The sequence below is a fragment of the Odocoileus virginianus genome, chromosome X (genome assembly GCF_023699985.2).
Source record: "Odocoileus virginianus isolate 20LAN1187 ecotype Illinois chromosome X, Ovbor_1.2, whole genome shotgun sequence".
Lineage (NCBI taxonomy): Eukaryota > Metazoa > Chordata > Mammalia > Artiodactyla > Cervidae > Odocoileus > Odocoileus virginianus.
In genome coordinates, this window is record NC_069708.1 from 18,399,825 (window position 1) to 18,418,050 (window position 18,226).

The following is an 18,226-nucleotide window of genomic DNA, read 5'->3' on the forward strand; positions in this document are numbered from 1 at the left end:
ATAGCTGTGGAAAGAAGAGAAACAAAAAGCAAAGGAGAAAAGGAAAGATACACCCATTTGAATGGGCCCGTCTAGTTAAGGCTATGGTTTTTCCAGTGGTCATGTATGGATGTGAGAGTTGGACTATAAAGAAAGCTGAGCACTGAAGAATTGATGCTTTTGAATTGTGGTGTTGGAGAAGACTCTTGAGAGTCCCTTGGACTGCAAGGAGATCCAATCAGTCCATCCTAAAGGAGATCAGTCCTGGGTGTTCATTGGAAGGACTGATGCTGAAACTGAAACCCCAATACCTTGGCCACCTCATGTGAAGAGCTGACTCATTGGAAAAGACCCTATGCTGGGAGGGATTGGGGGCAGGAGGAGAAAGGGACGACAGAGGATGAGATGGCTGGATAGCATCACTGACTCAATGGACATGAGTTTGAGTAAACTCCAGGAGTTGGTGATGGACAGGGAGGCCTGGCATGCTGTGTGATTCATAGGGTTGCAAAGAGTCGGACACGATTGAGCGAATGAACTGAACTGAACTGATGCGTGCAGGGATCTTGGCCTTTGGACTGCCACCTGGCACTGGATTTGGCCGTTGCCACTGTAGCTGCCTACCTGGGCCTGTGCGCTGATGTTGAAGAAGACTCTTGAGAGTCCCTTGGACTGCAAGGAGATAAAGCCAGTCAATCCTAAAGGAAATCAGTCCAGAATGTTCATTGGAAGGACTGATGCTGAAGCTCCAATACTTTGGCCACCTGATGTGAAGAGCTGACTCACTGGAAAAGACCCTGATGATGGGAAAGACTGAGGGCAGGAGGAAAAGGGGATGACAGAGGATGAGATGGTTGGATGGCATCACCGACTCGATGGACATGAGTTTGAGCAAGCTCCAGGAGTTGGTGATGGACAGGGAAACCTGGCGTGCTGCAGCCCATGAGGTTGCAAAATTGGACACGACTGAGTAACTCAACTGAAGAGCTCAATTATCAGCAGACAATGAGCTACAACTGCTTTACTTCGTTGAGAGTCCAGCCTCTGAAATCAAACTCCTCAAACACCTCTCAATATAAGAGGTGAGTGCCTACTATGTATTTATTCTATGTGTTGGATATACAAGAGTTCCTTGATCATGTGGAGCTATACTCTAGCAGAGGAGAGAGAGTAAGCAACAAACTTGATAAATAAATTTAGGCTATGTTAGTTAGAAAGGCATAAGTGCTATGTGGGGGAAAAAAGTGCTACCTGTAAGTCCTTTGCATCCTGCTCAGGCCCTAGTCTGGCTAAGGCTCTCTGCCCCGGTTGGGGAGGGTTCTTTTTCCATCCCAGTTTGAGCAGCTAATAAGGTAATGGAAGCTGATGTGGACACAGCACAAGCTTTATTCAGTGGCCAAAGAATAGAGAAGCAAGGACTAAGTTCACAGAGGAACTTCTCCTCACCCACCTGCAGCAGGGATTTAATTTTAAACAGTGAAGACAAAAGGGGGAGGAGTGAGGCTAAAGATGGGGACGCATATGCATTAGTCTACTGGGGAAAAGATGGTGCTTTTTCAAGGGGTGTGGTGTTACCCCCTTTTATCCTTTTTTTTTTTTTTTGGTCTTTAATCTCTGGTCATGGCCACCGGTAAGTGTGTTATCTAATATGCTAATGTAATAAAATCAGCGTATACTGAGACCCAGGGTCTGTTGGATGTCTGAAGAGTGAGCATCTTGGGCCCAGCTGGTTTGTAGTTTCCTTTCTAATCTCTGGGCCCTTTAACCGTAAGATTTCAGTTATTCCTGCTAAAGGTGGGGGTTGGCATGTTTTGAGTAAAGTTGGAGCAGCCCTGGCAACAAAAGGATCCCTCGGGTTTACTGTGTGATTTTGGCTAGGTTTCCAAGCCCTCCTGTCTTGTTTTCTCCCTATAAAATGAACAGAAAGGTAGTATCAAAGTACATACAGGGCAACTATGAAGACAAATGTGAAAAACAGTGCCAGGCATTTAGTAGACACTGAGTAAACAGTCGCTGAATTAATCAATTAATGAAGCAATCACTCGCTGGTCCCTGGAGCCCGCCCCTCTCCCACCACCAAGGCTCCGTCACTCAACACCGCCCCCCACCCCAGGGACGGGAGCTCTTTAACCATGGCCCCTCCTCCGACCTTCCTATGTGGCCAATCCCCAACTCCGCCTCCCCTTAATCCACCACCAAGAACGCGAGATCTTGGGGCAGGTAACACCAACCAGCACCAGCTTGCACCTCCCTGGGGTCAGCAGAGGACTTCCGTTCCCCGTTTCTCGGGGAGCCTGAGTGCTGCGCACGCGCAGAGAGGGTTGAAGGGGCGGAGGGCAACACAGCCAATGGGTAACATGGTACCTTTGGGGACAGTGCTTCTGACGTGGCTCCCTCTGAGGTTAAATGGAGCGACAAGAGTGCGACCATTTTCCGCGACTAGTACAAAAGGCTGGGGAGACGTCTCGGGTGGCGGGAGGCGAGCTGGCTCCGTGCGGACTGTCATTGCGACCCGGTTCCACCGCCTCTGAGGCCCGCTTCTCCGGTCCTCCTGCGCCGCTGGGCCTCCTTGTAGCTGTGCTCCCTGGAGAGTTCCCGCCCCTCCATTCCTCAAAGCTATGCTCTCTTTCTCAGAAAAAGAGCCCGCAGTGGCCCCCAACAGCACATGGTTGCGGCCATCTTGGGGGCGGGGCCAGCCCATTAAAGAGGGGTTATGGTCTCAGGTCAGTGGTCAGTCCAGAATTGGCCTAGAGGAGGGGCTGGGCAAGGTTATATTTTAAAAGGTTATAGTCCGTTTAGTTATAATAAAATATTGACCGTATTATCTGTTGTACAATATGTCCTTGTCGGTTATTTTATACATAATTATGTGTACCTCTTAATCTTCTACCCCTATATTGCACCTTTTCCCCCTTCCCTCTCCCCACTGGTAACCACTGGTATATTCTCTATATCTGTGAGTCTGCTTCTTTTTTGTCATATGCACTAATTTGTTGTATTTTTTAGATTCCGCATGTAAGTGATATATGGTATTTGTCTTTGTCTTACATTTTATTTAGCACAATAGCCTTTAAGTCCATCCATGTTGTCACAGAGGGCAAAATTTTACTTTTTAATGGCTGAGTAGCTTTCCTGTGTGTTTGTGTGTGCATGTGTGCATGTATGTGTGTAATCACGTGTTTATCATTCATCTGTTGATGGGAATTTCAGTTGCTTATCTTGAATATTGTAAATAATGCTGCTATGAATATTGGGGTCCATGTATCTTTTTGAATTACTGTTTGTTTGTTTTTTCAGATATGTAGCCAGGAATGGAATTACTGGGTCACATGGGAGTTGTATCTTTAGTTTTTTGAGAAAACTCTGTACTGTTTTCCACAGTGATTGCAGCAGTTTACATTCCTACCAGTGGTGTACAAGGTTTCTCTTTTCTCCATACCGTTGCCATCATTTACTTGTGTTCTCTCTCTGTCTCTTTCCTGATTTTTTTGGCCACACCATGTGGCTTGTGGGATTTTAGTTCCCTGACAAGGGATTGAACCCACACCCTCAGCAGTGAAAGTGCATTACAGATGTATTCTTTACCGCTGAGCTACCAGGAAAGGACAAACTGTCTTAAATATGTAACCTTTAAAATTAATCTAGTTTTAAACAAACAGTGCCGTAATACTCTTCTCATTGCAGAAATTTCATTGCAGCCTTAGAAGAGAGGGGTGACACGGTCTAATTCAGGGTCATAACTGTTCAGAGAGCTTTTTAGCTGAAAATGAGAGAAAAGTAGCAAAACTAATCATCTTTAAAAAATTTCTAAGTGGACTATGCCCATGTTCCTACTGTGTTAATACTTACCGTGGGTTTCCCATTTTCTTGGCTGGAAGCCAGAAGGCTTGGGAGCCTGGTGAATGCAGAGAACAGCATCCTGGGACACACAGCAGGATAGAGAGGGGTGGTGAGTAAATTGGTAGAAGAAAAGGGGAATATTTGGCACAGACATGAGGGGATAAAATTTTGGTTAGTAGAGTTGTTAATATTTGGAACCAAATGTTGATTGGTGAGTTGTATTAAGTCTTTATGGAGTTGGAAAAGTCCTTCAGTGTTATCCATAGTTAAAGCAAAGGTGCCAGGCCTTGAACCACACATCTCCCAGTTGTTGGATGTGGAGGTGGGGCATGACTTTCCATTAGATGACTTTCTTGAGCCAAGGGCAATTCCTGAGAGAGACTCAGCTGAGAGTTATTGACTGTTAAATCTCTAAGCTGCTGAGAGAATGAGTAACTTAGTCCTGAAGAGGGAGACATCTGAGAGGCACACTACTGCATGCACTACAATTTATTACATTTCTTATCAAGGCCATGTGATGCTTCTGAGATGGAAGAAGCAGATGATGGTTGGAAGTATTGAAACTGAAGCTTGAATGAGGGCCAAGGGATGATGGAAAAGGAAGACAAGGATAAGTAAAAGCTAAACAACAAGTGATTGGTTCTTTAAATTTCCAGTGATTAAAGAGATCTTTCCCTTACAGTGGCCTCCTATGACTGAAAATGGTGTGACTTCATATCCTCCACTGGAGTACATGGCCTTTACTGGAGCCCAGATAGGCAGACAAGAAGACAAGCCTGTCAAATGAATCTGAAGGAGAAACATTTTCCTAGGCAGATTTTGTTTGATTTTGTTTTGTTCTCATCAGTCTGTATCATATCATTGTCAGATGTCTATTTTGGCTAACAACAGTTAAGCCCTGGTCGAAAGGATGAATTCCTAGTTTGCTAAGGATTTTTATCACAAATGACTGTCAAATAATTTTCAAATTTGCTTTGTTATCAGTTGATCTTGTCAGGTCATTTTTTCCTTTAAATTGTTAATTTGATACATTACATTGATAGATTTTCAAATATCAAACCTTCCTTTTATCCCTGGAATAAACCCACATAGTCATGGTAAATTATTTTTTTTTATATATTGATGGATTTGTTAATACTATGTTAGGGAATTTTGCATCCCTTGCTCATGAGAGATATTGTTGTATACTTTTCTTTATTTCTAGTTAATTTAGTTGCCTGGGTTAGAGCACTCAAGTCTTACATGTCCTTTCCAGGAGTTTCCAATGTCCTTACATCTAATCTCAAAGAGACTGCATGTCTCTGGTCCAGTTCTCTTATATCAACACAATGTACTTTCAATAAAGTTAACCTTGGATCTTCCCTGCTGGTCCAGTGGTTAAGAATCCATGTTCCAATGCAGGGGATGTGGATTTGATCCCTGATCAGAGAACTAAGATCCCCAATGCTGTGATTGGCAAGTAGAGAGCCCATGCACTCTAGAGCTTATGCACCGTAACAAGAAAAGCCCACATGCCACAACTAGAGAAGTCCTCACGCTCTGCTATTAGAGATACCCCATCGACCACAACGAAGTCCCAGTGCAGCCAAAATAAATAAGTAAATAAAATTAACTTAAAAAAAGTTAACCTGCTGACATACACCAAATTGAAATAGAATAGAGTCCAGAAATAAACGTTCACATTTATGGTCAATTGATTGTCAATAAGGATACCAAGTCAGGTCAATGGGGAAAGTAAAGTATTCCCAACAAATGGTGTTGAGAAACTGGGCATCCACATACAAAAGAATGAAATTGGAATCATAGAAACAAAAATTAACTCAAAGTGGATCAAAGACCTAAGTATAAGTGCTAAAACTATAAAATTCTTAGAGGAAAACATAAGGGGAAACCTTCATGACGTTGGATTTGGCAGTTATTTTGGGATGCGACATCAAAAGCACGGGCAGCAAAAGAAAAAATAGATTAATTGGACTACATAATTTTCTTTTTAAACTTTGTGCATCAAAGGACACTATTGGCAGAGAAAAAAGACAATCCAAAGAATGAAAGAAAATCTTTGCATATAAACACAAAAAGAAATCTTGTGCCGTTTAGCTGTCACTCTCCCAGAACTCCACTGCCCTCCCCCAGCTCTAGGCAACAACTAATCTGCTTTATGTCTTTATTGATTTGCCAATTCTGGAGATTTCAGAAAAATAAAATATAATAATATAATATTTGATCTTTTGACTGGCTTCTTTCACTTAGCATTATGTTTTTAAAATTCATCATGTTGTAGCAGGTATCAACCATTTTTCTTTTTATGGCTGAGTAATATTCCATTGTATGGATACACCATATTTGTCCATTCATCAGCTGATGGACATTTGTTTCCACTTTGGGCTAGTATGAATATTGCTGACATGAATATTCACATACAAGTTTTTGTGTTGACTTGTGTCTTTATTTCTCTTGGATATATGCTTAAAGTTGGGATTGCTGAGTCAAATGTTAAGTCTGTGTTTAACTTTTTAAGTTCAATTAAGTCCCATTTGTTTATTTTTGTTTTTATTTCTATTACTCTAGGAGGTAAAACAAAGAGGATCTTGCTGCAATTTAGGTCAAAGAGTGTTCTGCCTATGTTTACCTCTAGGAGTTTTACGCTTTCTGGCCTTAACATTTATGTCTTTACTTGTGTTTAACTTTTTGAGTAAAGACCAGAATGTTTTCCAAAGTGGCCACATGTAACTTCTGATTTCTGCATATCCTTGCCAACACTTGTTTCTATCTGAGTTTGATAATGGCCACCCTAGCTGGGGTGAACTGATATCTCATTGTGATTTTTATTTGCATTTCCCTGAAGGATAATGATCTTGAGCATCTTTTCATATATTTATGGGACATCTCTATACCTTCTTTGGAGAAATGTCTATTCAGATACGTTACCCTTTGCCTTTATTTTTGAAAGATGATTTTGCAGGATGTAAAATTTTGGCTAATTTTTTTTTCTTCTGACACTTTATTTATTATTTTGGTCTCACCACATAGCATGTGGAATCCTAGCTTTCCCTGAACAGGGATTGAAATTGCACCCACTGCTTTGGAAGCATAGAGTCCTAACCACTGGACCACTAGGGAAGTCTCTCTTCTGCTCCTTTAAATAAATCATGTCACCACCCTCTGGCCTTCATTATTGCTGATGAGAAGTCACTGTGATTCTGTTATATATGATGTGGTTCCCTTGTCCCTGGTAAGTCATTTCTCTCTTGTGGCTTTCAGGATTTTCTCTTAACTTTCAATAGTTTGAATATGATATGTTTAGGTATAGAGTTCTTTGTGTTTATCCTATGGAGAATCCATTGAAATTATCATATGTGTAGATTAGTGTTTTTCATCAAGTTTGGGATGGTTTAGCCATTATTTCTAAAATGATTTTTCTGCACTTTTCTTTCCTTCTGTCCAGTTTCAACAGTCCTGAAGAAGTTGGTGGGACTTTTTTTGTTTGGTTGGCTTTGTTTTCTTTTGCAATTTTGTCAGTCTTAGCATTGTTTTTTTGAGGAACAGATTTGTTAAGCTTCTCACTAACTCATTTTGGAAGTCCCACCTCTACAGTAGCTCATTTTAATACCTAATACTTCCATGTCAAGTGCTAACAGCAAACAATACTTTGGCCACCTGATGCGAAGAACTGACTCATTGGAAAAGACCCTGATGCTGGGAAAGATAGAAGGCAGAAGGAGAAGGGGACAACAGAGGATGAGATGGTTGGATGGCATCACTGACTCGATGGATGTGAGTTTGAGCAAGCTCTGGGAGTTGGTGATGGACAGGGAAGCCTGGCATGCTACAGTCCATAGGGTTGCAAATAGTCGGACATGACTGAATGACTGGACTGAACTGAACAGCAAACAGCTGAAAACATAAGGCAAGTGTTCCTGAGAAATAGCTGCTTGTTAAAACATTTTAAAGGGTACTTGAACTGAATTGCCCACTGAAGAAAACCTATCCTCAAACAAATCAGAGTGGTAAGGAATATTTACTTGTATGATGTGGAAATTCACCAGCTGAACTAGTGTAATCATCTTACTAAAAGTCCTATAGTTCTAAGTTGTTCATCATGTTGACTATAAATAACACTTGGCACAACAAAGTTGAACCGCACATATTTTCTTCTTCCAGCAGATGGCGACATTTTATAGATTATGGATAAATTGTCCAGAAGAAACAGCAAGCTAAGTGACTAAAGTAGACTTGTGTCTATTTCCTTTCTTCTTTGCCTGTGTCTTGAATTCATTTACAAACAGCATTCAGCAAGAAGTGACATATGTAAAAGTAGTCTAAGAACAATAAAAAATCATAAAAATACGTACAGTACAAATTTTCAATTTCTTCAATGCTGATGTTTCATAGTGTTTTTAATCATTTTAAATGAGATATTTTCTCATTTGACACCAGGGCACATCTGCCTGCCTATATACAAAAATAGAATAGCAGGGACAGTGTTCAAGTGGATAATATGTGTTTAAATAATGTCCACCTCTGACTTATATTTGTTTCTTTCTTCCATGCAGGTCCCTCATTCCTCTCTGTTTGACAAATTAGTTCTTTAGAATCACTTCTCCCTTCCTTTAAACTAAATACATTAATGTTTGCTTCTCTAGTTTATAATCTACAGTATAATATCTAATTGAAATTCATTCTTAGGTGTATATAATTTATTATTGTTGTGCCTGACTCTTTTGCAACCACCTGGACTATATAGCCTGCCAGGATCCTCTGTCCATGGGATTGCCCAGGCAAGAATACTGGAGTGGGTGACTATTTCCTTCTCCAGGGGCTCTTCCTAACCCAGGAACCAAACCCACTTCTGCATTGGCAGGCAGATTCTTTACTGCTGAGCCATGGGGGCAGCCCACATAATTAGTAGTTTCAGCTTAGTGTACTAACTATACTAGGGACGGTAAATTCACTAGTTCAAGCCAAACATCAATTGAACATATATTCCAAGTTTTCTTGTGGAGTTCAGACTCCATCTAGTAAAGGAAAAACAACCTCAAACAGTTGGTAAGAGTTGTTTTAGTGCATGTGTGTACAAGATTCCATGGGAACCCAGAAAGTGAGTCATTAATTCTGTTGAAGGAAATTTGTATGTGAGCTTCAAATCTGAGTGTGATATCATAGACTGAGATGTGGGCAAAGGACACTTTCAGGCAGAGAAAACAATTTGAGCTCAGTTTTAGAAGCGTCAAACTGCTTGGCATTTTTGCTAAACCTAGAACAGTCTGGTTCTAATACTCAGCGTAAAACACAGTGGGCCAACAGAACTGGAATGGAGACTGGGAGAGGAAAAGGAAAGTAGTGGTGGAAAGGGAGACTGTAGAGATTGGTTTTAGCCAGACTGTGAAACTTTCAGAAGGCATGCTAAAGAGTAATGACAGCTCTATGAAAACATTTATGAGGTGTGCTGAGGAGTATGGACTTGATCTTGTGAGCCTCAGAGAGCTGTGTTTTAAAGGTGCTGAGGCAGAGAGGGATGGAAGCAGAGATCAACTGAGAGGCAATGAATTACACAAAATCTGAGAGGAAAACCAGTGTGGATTAATGAGTGGTGGAATCTTGCAGGGAAATAGGTCAATGATGAAGGTCTTGGTACACTTCTGGGCTGAGGCGAATAGCTGGATGTTGTGATTAAGAAAAGGGGAGAAACATGCACAAGGATGATGGTGATGTTTCTAATTCTGCCATCTTGGTGTGGAAAGATAGCATTATTCAAAACAGGAAATTCATGAATAGCAGATTTGTAGAGGGCTGTAGAGGATTTCGGAGAAGGCAATGGCACCCCACTCCAGTACTCTTGCCTGGAAACTCCCATGGACAGAGGAGTCTGGTAGGCTGCAGTCCATAGAGTCGTGAAGAGTCCTACATGTCTGAGTGACTTCACTTTCACTTTTCACTGTCACATATTGGAGAAGGAAATGGCAACCCACTCCAGCGTTCTTGCCTGGAGAATCCCAGGGACGGAGGAGCCTGGTAGGCTGCTGTCTATGGGGTCGCACAGAGTTGGACACGACTGAAGCGACTTAGCAGCAGCAGCAGCAGTAGAGAATTTGGTTTGGGAAAAAATGAATTTGAGATGCTCGCGGGGCCTCCAGGTGGAGGTGCTGAGATAGAGGTCGAAATAAGAGGCTAATTGGAATTGAAGAGAGAAATCTGGAAATAATGTTTGAGTGAAGGATATGAATTTTCTGGGAGAGGCCATAGTAATGGAGTCTCAGGTGTTGTTTAGTCCCTCAGTCAGGTCTGACTCTTTGCGACCCCATGGACTGCAGCACACCAGGCTTCCCTATCCTTCACCGACTCCCGGAGCTTGCTCAAACTCATATCTATTGAGTTGGTGACACCATCCAACCACCTCATTCTCTGTCATCCCCTTTTCCTCCTGCCTTCAATCTTTCCCAGCATCAGGGTCTTTCCCAGTGAGTCAGTTCTTCACATCAGGTGGCCAAAGTATTGGAGATTCAGCTTCAGCATCAGCCCTTCCAATGAATATTCAGGATTTATTTCTTTAGGATTGATTAGTTTGATCTCCTTACAGTCCAAGGAACTCTCAAGAGTCTTCTCCAACACCACAGTTCAAAAGCATCAATTCTTCGGTGCTCAGCTTTCTTTATAATCCAACTCTCACATACATACATGACTACTGAAAAAACCACAGTTTGACTAGACAGACCTTTGTCAGTAATGTCTCTGCTTTTTAATACACTGTCTAGGTTTGTCATAGCTTTTCTTCCAAGGAGTAAGCATCTTTTAATTTTATGGCTGCAGTTACCATCTGCAGTGATTTTGGAGTCCAAGAAAATAAAGTCTGTCACTGTTTCCATTTTTTCTGCACCTATTTGCCATGAAGCAATGGGACCGGATGCCATGATCTTTGTTTTCTGAATGTTGAGTTTTGAGTCAGTCCTCTTTCACCTTCATACAGAGGCTCTTTAGTTACTCTTTGCTTTCTGCAATTAGAGTGGTATCATCTGCATATCTGAGGTTATTGATATTTCTCCCAGCAATCTTGATTCCAACTTGTGCTTCATCCAGCCTGGCATTTTGCATGATATATTTGGCATATAAGTTAAATAAGCAAGGTGGCAATATATAGCCTTGACGTACTCCTTTCCCAAATTGGAACCAGTCTGTTGTTGTTCCATGTCCGGTTCTAACTGTTGCTTCCTCACCTGCATACAGGTTTCAAAGGAGGTAGGTAATGTGGTTTGGTAGTCCCATCTCTTTAAGAATTTTCCACAGTTTGTTGTGATCCACAGAGTCAAAGGCTTTAATGAAATCAGTGAAGAAGTAGATTTCTCTTGGTAGAAGTAGTAGAATTCTCTTGGTTTTTCTATGATCTAGCAGATGTTGACAGTTTGATCTCTGGTTCCTCTGCTTGTTCTAAATCCAGCATGAACATCTTGAAGTTCTTGGTTCATGTACTTTTGAAACCTAGCTTGGAGAATTTTGAGCATTACTTTGCTAGCATGTGAAATGAGTGCAATTGTACAGTAGTTTGAACATTCTTTGGAATCGCCTTTCTTTGGGATTGGAATGAAAACTGACTTTTTCCAGTCCTGTGGCCACTGCTGAGTTTTCCAAATTTGCTGGCATATTGAGTGAAGTACTTTAAGAACATCATCTTGTAGAATTTGAAATACCTCAGCTGGAATTCCATCACCTCCACTAGCTTTGTTCGTAGTGATGCCTCCTGAGGGTCACTTGACTTCACACTCCAAGATGTCTGGTTCTAGATGAGTGATCACACCATTGTGGTTATCTGGTTCATTGTGATTTTTTTGGTACAGTTCTTCTGTGTATTCTTGCCACATCTTCTTAATATCTTCTGCTTCTGTTAGGTCCGTATCTGTTTCTGTCCTTTATTGTGCCTATTTTTACATGAAATATTCCCTTGTTATCTCTGATTTTCTTGAAAAGATCTCTAGTCTTTCCCATTCTGTTGTTTTCCTCTATTTCCTTGCACTGTTTGCGGAGGAAGGCTTTCTTATCTCTCCTTGCTATTCTTTGGAACTCAGTATTCAAATGGGTATATCTTTCCTTTTCTCCTTTGCCTCACACTTCTCTTCTTTTCTCAGCTATTTTTAAGGCCTCCTCAGACAATCATTTTGCCTTTCTCCATTTCTTTTTCTTGGGGATGGTTTTGATCACCACCTCCTATACAATGTTGTGTACCTCCATCTATAGTTCTTCAGGCTCTCTGTCTATCAGATCTAATCCCTTGAATCTATTTGCCCCTCCCACTCTATAATCATAAGCTATTTGATTTATGTCATACCTGAATGACCTAGTGGTTTTCCCTACTTTCTTCAATTTAAGTCTGAATTTGGCAATAAGGAGTTCATGATTTGAGCCACAGCCAGCTCCCAGTCTCGTTTTTACTGACTGTATAGAGCTTCTCCAACTTTGGCTGCAAAGAATATAATCAATCTGATTTTGGTATTGACCATCTGATGATGTCCATGTGTAGAGTCCTCTCTTGTGTTGTTAGAAGAGAGTGTTTGCTATGACCAGTGCGTTCTCTTGGTAAAACTGTTAGCCTTTGCCCTGCTTCATTTTGTACTCCAAGACCAAACATGCCTGTTACTCCTTGACTTCCTGTTTTTGCATTCCAATCCCCTATGATGAAAAGGACATCTTTTCTTGGTGTTAGTTCTAGAAGGTCTTGTAGGTCTTCATAGAACCGTTCAACTTCAGCTTCTTCAGCATTAGTGTTTAGGGCATAGACTTGGATTACTGTGATATTGAACAGTTTGCCTTGGAAGCAAACAGAGATCATTCTGTCATTTTTGAGACTGCACCAAAGTACTGCATTTCGGAGTTTTTTTGTTGACTGTGAGGGCTGCTCCATTTCTTCTAAGAGATTCTTGCCCACATTAGTAGGTATATTGGTCATTGGAATTAAATTTGCCCATTCCGGTCCATTTTAGTTCACTGATTCCTAAAATGATGTTCACTCTTGCCTTCTCCTGTTTGACTACTTCCAGCTTACCTTGTTTCATGGGCCGAACATTCCAGGTTCCTATGCAGTACTGTTCTACAGCATCAGACTTTACTTTCACCACCAGACACATGCACAACTGATTTTCTGAGTGGGCCCTAAATATCATTACACTTATCCTTACAGAAAGAATTAAAGAGGGAGATCTCTCTCTCTCTCACACACACACATACACGAAGGCAGTGTGAAGATAGAGCAAAGATAGATGCAGTCACATGCCAAGGAAGGCCAACAGCCACCCATAGCTGGGAAAATCAACAGATTTCCCCTAGAGCCTCCAGAAGGAGTTTGTCTTGCTTTCTGTGGATGGTAATTCCACTACCACCTGAGTTTTCAAAGCCTTTGCCGTACTTTTTTGGTCTGTTCCATGTTTGTGCAGCTTTGGGTGAGCCCAGAATATACGTAGTTTATAAACCAAATTTGGATATTCTTTTTTTTCAGTTCTCTTCTCTTTGGGATTCCTTTCACACTGTCTGGCTCTCATGCCCCCTCCCCACCCCTACCACCAAAGATGAGGTTATCTCAGAGTTTTAGCCTCCTACTTTGTCCAGCAGTGTCACATGATTGGGATTGCCTTCTCTCATTGGTGTAAGAAAACAAGAAAGGAAAAAAAATGAGCAGAATTCCCCCACCATCTTCAGACAACAGGACCACTGAATTTCATGATATGTATAAGGAAAAAATCTTCCTAAGATTGAGGCAAGACACAGTGCAAATGGTCATTCTCTGCTATGGTCTTTGGCAATAGTAAGATAATTTGCCTGGGACAACTGTTCCAAGGGTTGAGCATTGACTTGAGCAACCATGATAATTGGGAATATACCTTCTCAAGCACACAAGAAGCCATCATAGACATTGATCATATATTAAGTCACAAATGGAATATCAATAAGGAGATCTTTTTTTCCCCATTTATTTTTATTAGTTGGAGGCTAATTACTTTACAATATTGTAGTGGTTTTTGCCATATATTGACATGAATCAGCCATGGATTTACATGTGTTCCCCACCCTGAACCCCCCTCTCACCTCCCTCCCCATCCCTTTAATTTCTAAAGTAGTAATGTGGAGCCAATGCCGTGGTAATTCTCTACATCACTAGTCCTTTGGACTTCACTGCAGATTGTCATCTGGCAGACTGAAATGGATATTATCCTGCAGGAGTTTTATGAAGGAGGGCTCTTAGAATCAACACTTGTGAAAGGAAAGGGATGGCTAGGAAGCAGGATTGGGTCAAGAGACAGGGGGAGCTATGAAACAATCTCAGTGGCTGCCTCAGCCTGTTTTATGGGGAACTCTGAAGATGGCATGGCCATTTTAGCGCTGTCCACAGTTGAGGTGAGAGGGCTGGGGTCTTAAAATCCTGCATTAATCAGTCATTGGATATGGGCCACCCCTCGCAGAGGCATGACTTTAGGCAAGACAGGTATCTTCAGTTATATGTATAACTGAAATCACCTGGATGTGCACCTGAAACTAACACAACATTGTAAATCAACTGTACTCCAATATAAAATAAAAAAAATTTTAAATACTATATTAACTATATTTAATGACAGAGATAGTCATACTGAGAAGTCTAAAAATGTACTTATTGTTATTTGAATTACATGAACTTTAGCTTATATATTATTAAATATTATTTAAAAAAAAAAAAGATAAGATACCTTCAGTTTAGGCAATCCCAAAAGATGTTGTTATCTGAGGGCTGTTGGCCAAAGGCATTCTTTGCAGCTGAAGTAAAAAGTGGCCTGAATGGGGATCTGTGCATGCATGCATAGTTGCTTCAGTTGTGTCTGACTCTTTGTGACCTCATGGACTGCAGCCTGCCAGCCTCCTCTGTCCATGGAATTTTCTAGGAAAGAATACTGGAGTGGGTTGCCATGCCCTCCTCTAGGGGATCTTCCCAACCCAGGGATCAAATCCGTATCTCCTGCATCGCAGGTGGATTCTTTAATTCTGAGCCACCAGAGAAGCCTGGGGATCTGAGTGATTCCTTATTATATCCACCACACTCTTTAAAGCAAGTAACACAGTAATCCCCTTTATAAAGCAAAAATTGCAGGAGATGCAAGGAGAATTGATATGAACTCACTAATGATAGGAAGCTTTTAACATACCATTTTCAACTCAAGACAGATCAAAAGGAAAGTGAGGAAGAATACAGAAAACCTAAATGATCAATTAATAAGATATAGAATTATGTATATGTCAACCTTTACACCATGATAATTGGGAATATACCTTCTCAAGCACACAAGAAGCCATCATAGACATTGATCATATATTAAGTCACAAAGGGAATATCAATAAGTTCCATTATGTATAGGATGATTATAAACAACATTCTCTGGTTTTATTAACCAGAAATTCTAGCTGATAATTTTAAAATGTTCTATTAAAGAATTCTTGAGAAGAATGGAAATTAAAAAATGAAGTAATTGAATTAATTTAAAAATAATCTTCATGAAAACATTATAATCAGAAATTATTGGATATATAGATTTTTAAATGATTAGAGGAAACTCTACACCCTTAAACAACATCAATAGATATCAACAGATGAATAATATCAATACCCAATAATGTGAAGAAAATGCAAATGTATGAGTTAAATTCCCAATTCAAAGCACTAGATAACAATAAAAGCATAGGGAAGAAAGACTAAAGATAAAAGCTGAAATTAATGAGATTAAAAAAAGAAAACCTATATTTTTTACATCTCATTAGTAAATCAAAAACCAATTTTTGTGTTTCTTGGGTTTCTTTCTTTCTTTCTTTTTTTTTTTAACTGTGCCATGCATCTTGCAGGATCTTAGTTCCCCAACCAGGAATTGAACCTGGGCCCACTGCAGTGGAAGTGCTGGACCAACCAGGGAACTCCCAAGACTCTTTTTTCTTGAACAAATTAGTAAAATAGATAAACCACTATTATGTTGACTAATAGCTCCAGTTTAACACTAGACTGAAGGATTAAGCTAGTAGAGTTAGACAAGAGAAATTAATTAGAGATATGTGTGTGCATGCATGTTAAGTTGCTTTAATCATGTCTGACTCTTTGTGACCCCATGGATTGTAGCCCACCAGGCTCCTCTGTCCATGGGATTCTCCAGGCAAGAATACTGGAGTGGGTTATAGTGCCCCCCTCCAGGGGATCTTCCTGACCCAGGGATCTAATCTGTCTCTCCTGTGACTCCTGCACTGCAGGCAGATTCTTTACCACTGAGCCACTGTGGAAGCCCAGTTAGAGGCATAAGAGTTTGTAAAACAGATGTAAAATGATTTCTATTTGCAGATGACATGATAGTAAACCTAGAGACCCCTAGAGTCAATAATAAAAACTAACTCAAACAGTGAAAGAATTCACTAAGTCAGCAGGATATAAAATTAACATAAAGGAATCAGCGGCTCCATGTACACAATAAATAGTTAGCAGATGTAATCTTAGAGAAAAATCCATCTACAGTAGCAACAAAAGAGATAAAATACTTAAGAATAAACTGAGCAAGGAATATGCTAATCTATACAATGAAAATCTTAAAACACTCCTGAAAGACACAGAAGTATTCTTGAACAAATTGAAAGACATTTGTTCATCTTGGATAGGACGAGTCAATATCATAAAGACAATTCTCTCAAAGTTATTTTAAAAATTTACCACACTCTTAATAAAGTACCAATAAGTTTTATTCTGGGCCTAGGGAAGTTGAACCTAAAATTTACATGGAAAAACAAATTTGCAAGAATAGCAAAATTGTCTCTGTTTCTTGAACTGGCCAGGTTTTCTTCTGCTACTCCACTGCCACCTCATTTAATTTGATCCTTCTCTATCTTCAGCTCTCAGCATCCTGTCCCTTCCAGGAAGATTTTACTACACACACAGAGTCTAAGACAGGTATTTTGTCATATACTGTCATAGAACTGTATTCCTCTTCTTCACAGTATTTGGCCCAGTTCGGGGTTATTTACACACTGAAGGATTTCTTTGATTAAAGCTGGTCTCCTCTCCTAGACTGAAAAGGTCATGAGAGTAGAGACAGGGAGTGTTTTCCTCATTACACATATCCTGAGTTCAGTTCAGTCACTCAGTCGTGTTTGACTCTTTGTGACCCCATGGACTGTAGTACACCAGGCTTCCCTGTCCATCACCAAATCCTGGAGCTTAGTCAAACTCATGACCATTGAGTCAGTGATGTCATCCAACCATCTCATCCTCTGTTGTCCCCTTCTCCTCCTGCCTTCAATCTTTCCCAGCATCAGAGATTTTCCATTGAGTCGGTTCTTCGTATCAGGCGGCCAAAGTATTAGAGTTTCAGTTTCAGCATCAGTCCTTCCAATGAATATTCAGGACTTATTTCCTTTAGGATGGACTGGTTGGATCTCCTTGCAGTCCAAGGGACTCTCAAGAGTCTTCTCCAACACCACAGTTCAAAATCATCAATTCTTTTTTTTTTAACTTATTTATTTTAATTGGATGCTAATTACTTTACAATATTGTAGTGGTTTTTGCCGTACATTGGCATGAATCAGCCATGGGTGTACTTGTGTTCCCCATCCTGAAACCCCTACCACCTCCCTCCCCATCCCATCCCTCAGGGTCTTCCCAGTGCACCAGCCCTGAGCACCCTGTCTCATGCATCGAACCTGGACTAGTGATCTATTTCACATATAATAATATACATGATTCAATGCTATTCTCTCAAATCACCCCACCCTCGCCTTCTCCCACAGAGTCCAAAAGTCTGTTTTTTACATCTGGGTCTCTTGCTGTCTCCCATATAGGGTCATCATTACTATCTTTCTAAATTCCATATATATGTGTTAATATACTATGTTGGTGTTTTCCTTTCTGACTTATTTCACTATGTATAATTGACTTCAGTTTCATCCACCTCATTAGAACTGATTCAAATGCATTCTTTTTAATAGCTGAGTAACATTCCATGGTGTGGAATGAAGTCTATTATACCACAGAAAAGCATCAGTTCTTCAGCGCTCAGCTTTCTTTATAGTCCAACTCTCACATCCATACATGACTAATGGAAAAACCACAGCTTTGACTAGATGGATCTTTGTTGGCAAAGTAATGTCTCTGCTTTTTAATATGCTGTCTAGGTTGGTCATAACTTTTCTTCTAAGAAACAACCGTGTTTTAATTTCATGGCTGCAGTAACCATCTGCAGTGATTTTGGAGCCCCCCAAAATAAAGTCTCTCACTGTTTCCATAGTTTCCCCATCTATTTGCCATGAAATGATGGGACAGGATGCCATGATCTTAGTTTTATGAATGTTGAGTTTTAAGCCAACATTTTCACACTCCTCTTGAGCTCAGCACAAATATTTTTGAATAAATATTGAGGTATGAAAA

The 18,226-nt window shown here is 40.5% G+C and overlaps 2 long non-coding RNA genes across 4 annotated transcripts in view; one reads left to right on the forward strand and one right to left on the reverse strand.

Moving 5' to 3' along the window:
- The window catches only part of LOC139033177 (uncharacterized), a 34,274-nt gene extending 31,976 nt beyond the window's left edge, over nt 1–2,298 (reverse strand). For both annotated transcript variants that reach the window (XR_011485804.1, XR_011485803.1), the window contains exons 1-2: nt 2,211–2,298; nt 604–1,887 (exon numbers count right to left, since the gene is read on the reverse strand). This is a non-coding gene — a long non-coding RNA (uncharacterized lncRNA). The remainder of the gene's footprint in view (nt 1–603; nt 1,888–2,210) is intronic.
- Nucleotides 972–6,043, forward strand: LOC139033179 (uncharacterized). 2 transcript variants are annotated; one of them, XR_011485807.1, is made up of 2 exons: nt 972–1,061; nt 4,502–6,043. It is a non-coding gene; the product is annotated as an uncharacterized lncRNA (long non-coding RNA). The 2 variants fall into 2 exon arrangements; XR_011485808.1 differs by lacking the exon at nt 972–1,061 and adding an exon at nt 1,881–2,702.
- Nucleotides 6,044–18,226: the final 12,183 nt, after the last annotated feature.